At 36.0% G+C, this 7,705-nt stretch overlaps 1 pseudogene; it reads right to left on the reverse strand.

Annotated features, from left to right (window-relative positions):
- Positions 1-4,067: 4,067 nt before the first annotated feature.
- Positions 4,068-4,506, reverse strand: LOC113264933 (protein FAM136A-like; annotated as a pseudogene).
- Positions 4,507-7,705: the final 3,199 nt, after the last annotated feature.

The following is a 7,705-nucleotide window of genomic DNA, read 5'->3' on the forward strand; positions in this document are numbered from 1 at the left end:
CAAATGCCGCACAGTATTTTGTAGTGTGGCCATGAAGCATTTTGGAAGCATTTTCTGGCTTAAATTAACACTGAATTTGCTTTCATATGTATGAGAATACCAGAGGCTAATTTCTCTGTAATTTTATTAACAAGTTACAGAAAAGTATGCAAATTTTACTCATTATGTAATTGAAGCTACCCCAAAATATCCCAGAATCTGACAGTCACCTTAATGCCCTGTGGCCTTCTGGACTCAGTAATTACTCAGCTTTGACTGCTCCAGCTGTGATTGACTTGGAAGCAGGATTCCAACAAAAGATCACATACACACATACGCATCAATTGTTTTGTATTACCGCTTTTAAGATTTAAATACGCTTATTCAGAATCTTCTTTTAAAAATAATTAAAGCTAAAAGATAATAATAATTAAAACTTTAAAACTACTGTGTGTATATATGTGTATTTTTATATAATGATCACAATTTATGTAAGGATTAGAGTATCTTTGTCCAGTCCACTAGTTTCCTAAAGAAAGTAATAGTCACTCTACATGATCATGAATTGAGTTTTTAATCAACATACAAAGAATTTTAATTTATTCAGGATTTGTTTCAGTGATGTAGCACTGTGATAATACGCATTAAAAGAAGCAAACGAAGCAAGACATTAACGATTGAAGAAACATCTCTTCTAATTATTCTGATAACTTTCTATCCTTTCACTTGTCTGAAATAGTAATCTTATGAATAAGAAAGAAATGTGCTTCATTGAGATTCGAATGTGCAAAGCGATGTCTAAACTGAAGGAATTTCTAGATATCTTGTCAAGAACATTGACATAATACTTAGACATAACCCAAATATAATTGACATTGAGTGAGGGAAATCCAGACCTCCAAAAATGGGGAGAATTCTCTAGAAAGAGATGTCCTGGTAGATGTTTATCTTCTGCCTTTGTCATAAAGAATCAGGTGAAAACAGTTCAGAAAAGTCAGTCCTACTAGTAATAAAATAATTCATCAATGGGAAGTTATTCTAGCTAAAGAAACAGTGAGAATGAAGGGCTGATAAGAGACTCCCATGATGTGTGGACTGCCTTACACAACGTGCCACAGACAGGCTTGGCTGGGGAATCACTGGCTGCGGCAGGAACCAGGACATCTTGTAAGGCGAGCAAGAGCAAAGCGTGTCTATATGTACTGAGATGGCCTCACTTAGCCTTTGTAGCATTTTCAGCTGGAGGTAGCAGGAAGGAGGCAGCGATAGAAGGTAATGATTTCACAAATTTAAGCGTCATTTAGCAATGAGGAGCCTGAGGCTCTTTGAGCAGATTGGCTGACCCAGTGTGGTATTTTTATATTCCAACCAGACAAGTCAAAGGCAAAGCCAAGACAACAGGCCAGCTCCCTGGGCTCAGTCTTGATCTCTCTCCAATATCAACTCTCTCCAAAAACAGTTTTCAGTTTTTAAAATATATTTCATGCTGTGAAATATTTACTCCTACCCTATATCATGTGCAATATTAGATGATTAGATGCTTTCACATGTTGTGCTTAATTATTATGCCATCCTAATGAAATAAGGGCTGTTGTCCCCATTTAACAGATAAGAAACAAACAAAAACCAGATCCACCAAGGCCAGGAAGGTAATAAATGCAGGAGTATGAGAATGATATCCAAGAATGACTCAGAGTTCTCTATTTTTTTTTTTTTAAAGATTTTATTTATCTATTTGACAGAGATAGAGACAGCCAGCGAGAGAGGGAACACAAGCAGGTGGAGTGGGAGAGGAAGAAGCAGGCTCATAGAGGAGGAGCCCGATGTGGGACTCGATCCCAGAACGCCGGGATCACACCCTGAGCCGAAGGCAGACGCCTAACAACTGCGCCACCCAGGTGCCCCAGAGTTCTCTGTTCTTGAATATAAATATTTGCCACTTTGCTTTCATTTAGATTTTACAAATTTAGGAATACTCACTTAGAATCACAATATTTCCCTGGTATATTCCATATTTTAAATATTATAAAATGTCCTCTTTATCTTTGGTAATGATTTCAGTATGAAGGTCTACTTTATCTTATACTGATATAGTATATATAATATATAAACATTTGCATGATATATAATTTTTCGTCATTTCTCTCTCAGCCTTTCTTTATCCTTGTATTTTAGTTGGCTGGATCTTTTTTAATCTATGTTGTTTTTATAATGCATCTAACAATCTTCATTTTTCATTTAGATGATTTAATTGAATTTAATCACTGATATGTTTGGGTTTAAATCTACCATTTTACTCTATGTTTTCTATTTGTCCTACCTTTTTCTCTTTACTTGCATTCTTCTTGATTAATCGCTTCAGAAATATTTATTTTCTCGATATTTGTTTGGATGTTATACACTCTTTCATAATTTTGGTTAGGGGGTGCCTACAGTTTCAAACGTCTATCTTTATCTTATGAAGCTCTAACGTTAAGTGATACTTACCCTCTCTTCCTGAACAAGGAGAAGATCTTTATTTATCCAATTCCTAAGATATATGCTATTTTTGATGTAATTCATATCCATGTTTAACCTATTTTTAAATTAATTAATTTATTTATTTTGGAGAAAAAATTAATCTTACTTATTTTTTAAAACCAAACCACTGGGAAAATATATCGCAGCCTTGAAACACCAAACACAGGCTGTATTATCATTTCAAGTAATAAGTTGGTAAAAAGACAAGAAGGTCCTTATCAAAATGATAAAGTGCCAGAGCTGGGCAGGAGCACTGCTTGCTGCAAACGCCTCAGGCAAAAGTAATGGGGGGGGGGGGTTGCTCCTCTTTTGTTTTAAAGGAATCACAGCTCACCCCTGAGTTGCTTACTTATTCTCCTTTGACCTTCCTGTTGCCATGGGATTATTTCAATAGGGTACGATTATTTCAGGGGTGAAGTAAGCAATACTGAGTTTAGGCTTTCATTCCATTCTGTTTTATAAAAACCAGGTTTCTCCAAATCCAGTATTTAATAACTCCCTTAATTAAGGCAACAGTTCTTCCTTCAATGTTCGTTCTTGGAGGCTGGTATATAGCACAATCAAAACTCTCTCCTTTCTTATTTTTTTAAAGATTTTATTTATTTATTTGAGAGAGAGAGAGAGTGAGTGAGAAGCAGACCCCCCACTGAGCAGGAAGCCCAATGCTCAGCTGGATCCCAGGATCTGGAGAGCATGACCTGAGCCTAAGACAGAAGCTTAACCTACTGAGCCACCCAGGCACCCTAAACTCCCTTTCCCTTCAAGGGAGAGTGTCCCCGCAAGACTGTCCTGTTGCTCTGCTGTAGCTAGCCTCAGGGCTGTCATGGCAGCCAGTGAGAGGGAAGGTCGCCTTCCCATACCCTGTGTAACATTGCCTTTCATGTTCTTGCAAGGTCTCCTAGCTGAAAGATGTAATGTCTACTTCCAGAAATGCATATCCAAATCTTGACAGCCAGAAACAGATATGAACGTAGAAGTTCTTCTCAAAGTACCTCTCCCAATTCCACATGTTAAACCAACTGCACGCCCTTGTATATAAAACAAAACCAAGCAAAACAAAGACCCAGAAACCATTTTTTTTCTTTCTAAATTAGTGACCATGTGGATTTTTTTTTTTTAAAGCTTATGGAAAATGATCTGGTGAACTTTCTGGTAAACAGGAGGTTGGCAACAAACAGAAACATCTCTGCTCACACTGCGCCAGATCACAGGCAGCTTAGAGGAAACTGCCAGCCTGTTGGTACCCGTGTACTGTGAGGAATCTGGTACCTCGGAGGGCTCTGGCTTGGTACAAGGGAGATCCCTCGTGCTAGAACAAGCACATGAAATGTAGGCTATCAAAAACTCTCCTGCACTGTCTCTGACCCAAATTTTAGCACCAGTTTTCTTCCGTTTCACTTTGTAGGGTTGAAACATAAAGGAACTGTGTCCAGAGGCAAGCGACACATGCCTCAAACTTGCTGGCATCCCTTAATTTCTTCATAAACTTCACTTAAAAGACCAAAACTCCCAATTTTCTTTTTAAGTAGATTCCTGCCATCAGCCTCAGTGGCCAATTGCAAACTCTTCTATTTCCCCATAGATGAAAGAGACCCCTTCATTTTGGTCATCGTTGGGCTGAGGTGTGTGTGGTCTACACACTTGGTCACACAACTCTCCAGCTTCCTGGTCACCTGAAGCTCTTTACTTCCCGAATCTATTGAATCTTCGGCTGTGTCATTGCAATCCATGGTGCACCAGGCTAGGCGGTCCTGGAATTTTCCAACTCACTGGTCACCAGAGCATGGGCTTAATACAGTGGTGCACCGGCTTCATGGACACCTAGCTGTCCTCACAACAGCTGGCACTGCACCGGAACACGATGCCTAGCATCTTCCAGATGTTCTCTCCATCCACACTCTTCACCATGGAGTCCATGGCCTCCTGCACCTGGAGCTCCTGCAGCTCTGCTGTGGCGACCCAGCGCTGCACCCCTCCCCACCGGCACCCAAAAGGACTCTGGCCCATATCCATATTATTTAAACACTACTAGATATTACTACTAACATTGTATATAGTCAACAGTTATTTAGATTTACCCACACATTTAGGTTTTCATCGTTGTTTGTTGCTGTTGTTTTCTGTATCTCTGAACTTACATCTGACATCATGTTCCTTCACTGGAAGGATATCCTTTAGTATTTAACTTGGTACAGGTTTGCTGATAGCAAAATCTCTGTTTTGTTTTGTTTTGTTTTGTGTTTTAAACCATGCATTTTGTTCTTGAATGACATTTGCACTAAGTATGAAATTCTAGGTTGGTAGATATTTTCTTTCAGCATTATCAATCAGACACCATTGGTTGTGTTATAAAGTCATCCACAATTCTCCACATTGCTCCTCTGAAAGTAGTTTCCATTTATTTTCTGATTGCTTTTAAAAATAGTTTCCTTTGCCATTCTATTTACTGAAGTATCACTATGATGTGTTTTAATGGATTATGTATTGGATTTATTTTTATTGCAATTTAAATTATAATTTTATTTGTATTTTTATTTATAATCTTTATTCTGTGGATTCTCACTCTACATCAAATTCAGGAAGTTTTCAGCATATATGTCTTTCTATATTTCTTATCTCCACAATCACTCCCCTCTCTTACTAGGACTCAAGTCACTTATGCTGGATCCATTCACTGTATATAACACTCTCTGTTTTAATTCTTTCTAATCACTATGTGTCTAATAAAAACACAGGGGCCTGTCGCTGGAAAAAAAAAAATCTACTAGAACTTTTAAACTAAATAAAAGTCCATGAATACTATATATTTTTAGTCTCTACAACTGCTTTAATTAGCATTTTGGTATATAATATTTTAAATTGCCATTTAAATATGTGATTCTGTGTAACTCTCAAAATATATAGGAGTTTCTGTCTGTATAAGTGTGTTTAGGGAATACTAAATTGGCTCAGATGTAACACTAAGTGGTTTTTAATACTTGTAAAATAGTTTCTTTAAAAAATCATAAGTTTATACAGTATCTTTTCCACTACTTATAGGATTCATTTTAATTTCAAAATTTATTTTTCAATGGATATGAAACTACTGCCAGTAACTAAAATGATCTATTGCTATCTCGTATCACACAATGAGTTATCTAAAATATTTTATGTATTATATACATTAAATGAACATCCATAATTGAAGCCATTCTTTAATATTATTAAGAATTTGTAGGTTATTTTCTTGAATAGAGAGAGATAAATTAGTTGTTGTGGCATGGGTTCAAAATCTACACCTCTGAGGGAAATTTAATTAAAACATTTCTTTGTTCTACTGCTCCTTGGCCCATTACCCTCGATGGACCCTTAACATGCAGTTTGCCATACAGCCCGTTTTCACCAGGAAGCATCTAATGTCTGTTGCATAGATGTTGGGTGCTTATGTAAAGACTGGGTGAAGTCTTGCTCAGGGAGGATAGAAACAGGGTTTAAGCATTTCATCGTGAATGGATTAAATAATAATTAAAGTTCCTTGCACTTATAAGATTCTGTAATTCAGTGAATCTGTAAAATCTACTGAGTCTGGATATTAAGGTCCATGGCAAATTTGGAATCTTTTCTTCAGTAGTAGACTCCTAACTTCTTGATAAGTAACACTAGTTTACTAATTTGTGTTTACTAATTACCTCAGTGTGTGCTGGGCTCTGACTCAGATTGTTGGGGATAATTCATGATGAATTACGATTAAAATGAGCAAATATGAAAAGAGTTTATTTATAGAGTAAAAAAAAAACTCTTTGTAAATTGTGTTTGAAGTTTGTTTCTAGAGATTTAAAGGTCTATGAATGCCAGTGTTAAAATTATTATTAAAAAGTACTTTTAAAATGTAGACTTCTTTGTAGGTCAATAAGACTCTTAGTCTTCAAGATTTTCTCAGCTTGTACTTTTCTTCGTTTTTCAAGGATAAAACATCATAGAACCAAAGAATTTTAAGAGCAATTTGATTAAACAATTCAATTATCTGGTGAGAAAGAAAAATCTAGAGAGGTGGAATGGGATGTGTTGCAGGTCAGGGGATTGCTTATTGAATTTTGCCTTCTCTAATCTTTGGAATCTGGAGTCTAATAATCAAATCTTGCCAAAGATGTACAGATTTAAAGTTTTTAATCATGCAGATTTTGACCATCATTAAACCTTTCAAGCATAGTGTTTGGGCAGAGTCTACGTTGTTTATTTTTCAGAGACTTGGTGTAAGTTTTAAGTGTTTAATGAAGTAGATGGGGTTTGGGTTCAATGGAAATAATCTGTATAGTCCCAACCAATGGTGAGAAGGTTTAACTCAGTAATTATCTTAAATCTCACATATGTCTCTTAATGCTTATTATGAATTGATAAACATAAAGATCACTTTTTTAAGACATGGAGGTTTGAGCCCCTTTGTATTGAGTTTCTATCTTTATAATGTTTGCCATCAGTTTACTAATTAATATTTTTAATTACCTTTTGTGTGTATCAGAGTCTTACCTAGATTTATAATGATTACTGGTGATTACCTAAGCTTAGAGAAAAGCAAATATGGAGAATGTGACCTCTGGATGGAGACACAGTTGTATCACTAAATATATATGGAAGAATTCCCATGGATGGGCAAGTTTGCAAATAACAGCGTTTAAGCCTTTGACATGTTTGTTTGGGTGTGCATAATTCAAGGACTAAAAATTAAATGACACAGTCCTCTAGAGGTAGGAGTTTTTCTCTGTTTTACTTATTTTTTTTACATTTAAATTTAATACATTGAATACTCTTTATCGAGTGCCTATTCTGCCACATAATAAATTTAAAACTGTGTATGTTTTTATAGTCAACATTAATCAATTTCATAGATCAAAAAGGGAAGGGATTTTAGAAGCCTTCTAACCATTTTCATTAATTTTGAGATAAAGGTCTTTATAGGCATTGATGAAGTGTATAGTGCAATTGATGCCCCCAGGATTCTTGGAAGGGTTCTGTTGATTTGAGGTGCACTCTATTATGTCTTGCCCTATTTTGACAATTCTCTCTCTTCTCAAATCCCTTTCATTCTCTGCTTTTGTGTGAAGGAAAGCTGTGACTTTGAGAATATTCCTTTCTTTGATTTATTCTTAGAAATATTTTTAATGTAGCTTTTAGTCACCTAATAGATATCAAGCTAAAATGTTTTTTTTTTCTTGTAATTAACTCCTCA

The sequence above is a fragment of the Ursus arctos genome, unplaced genomic scaffold (genome assembly GCF_023065955.2).
Source record: "Ursus arctos isolate Adak ecotype North America unplaced genomic scaffold, UrsArc2.0 scaffold_23, whole genome shotgun sequence".
Classification (NCBI taxonomy): Eukaryota; Metazoa; Chordata; class Mammalia; order Carnivora; family Ursidae; genus Ursus; species Ursus arctos.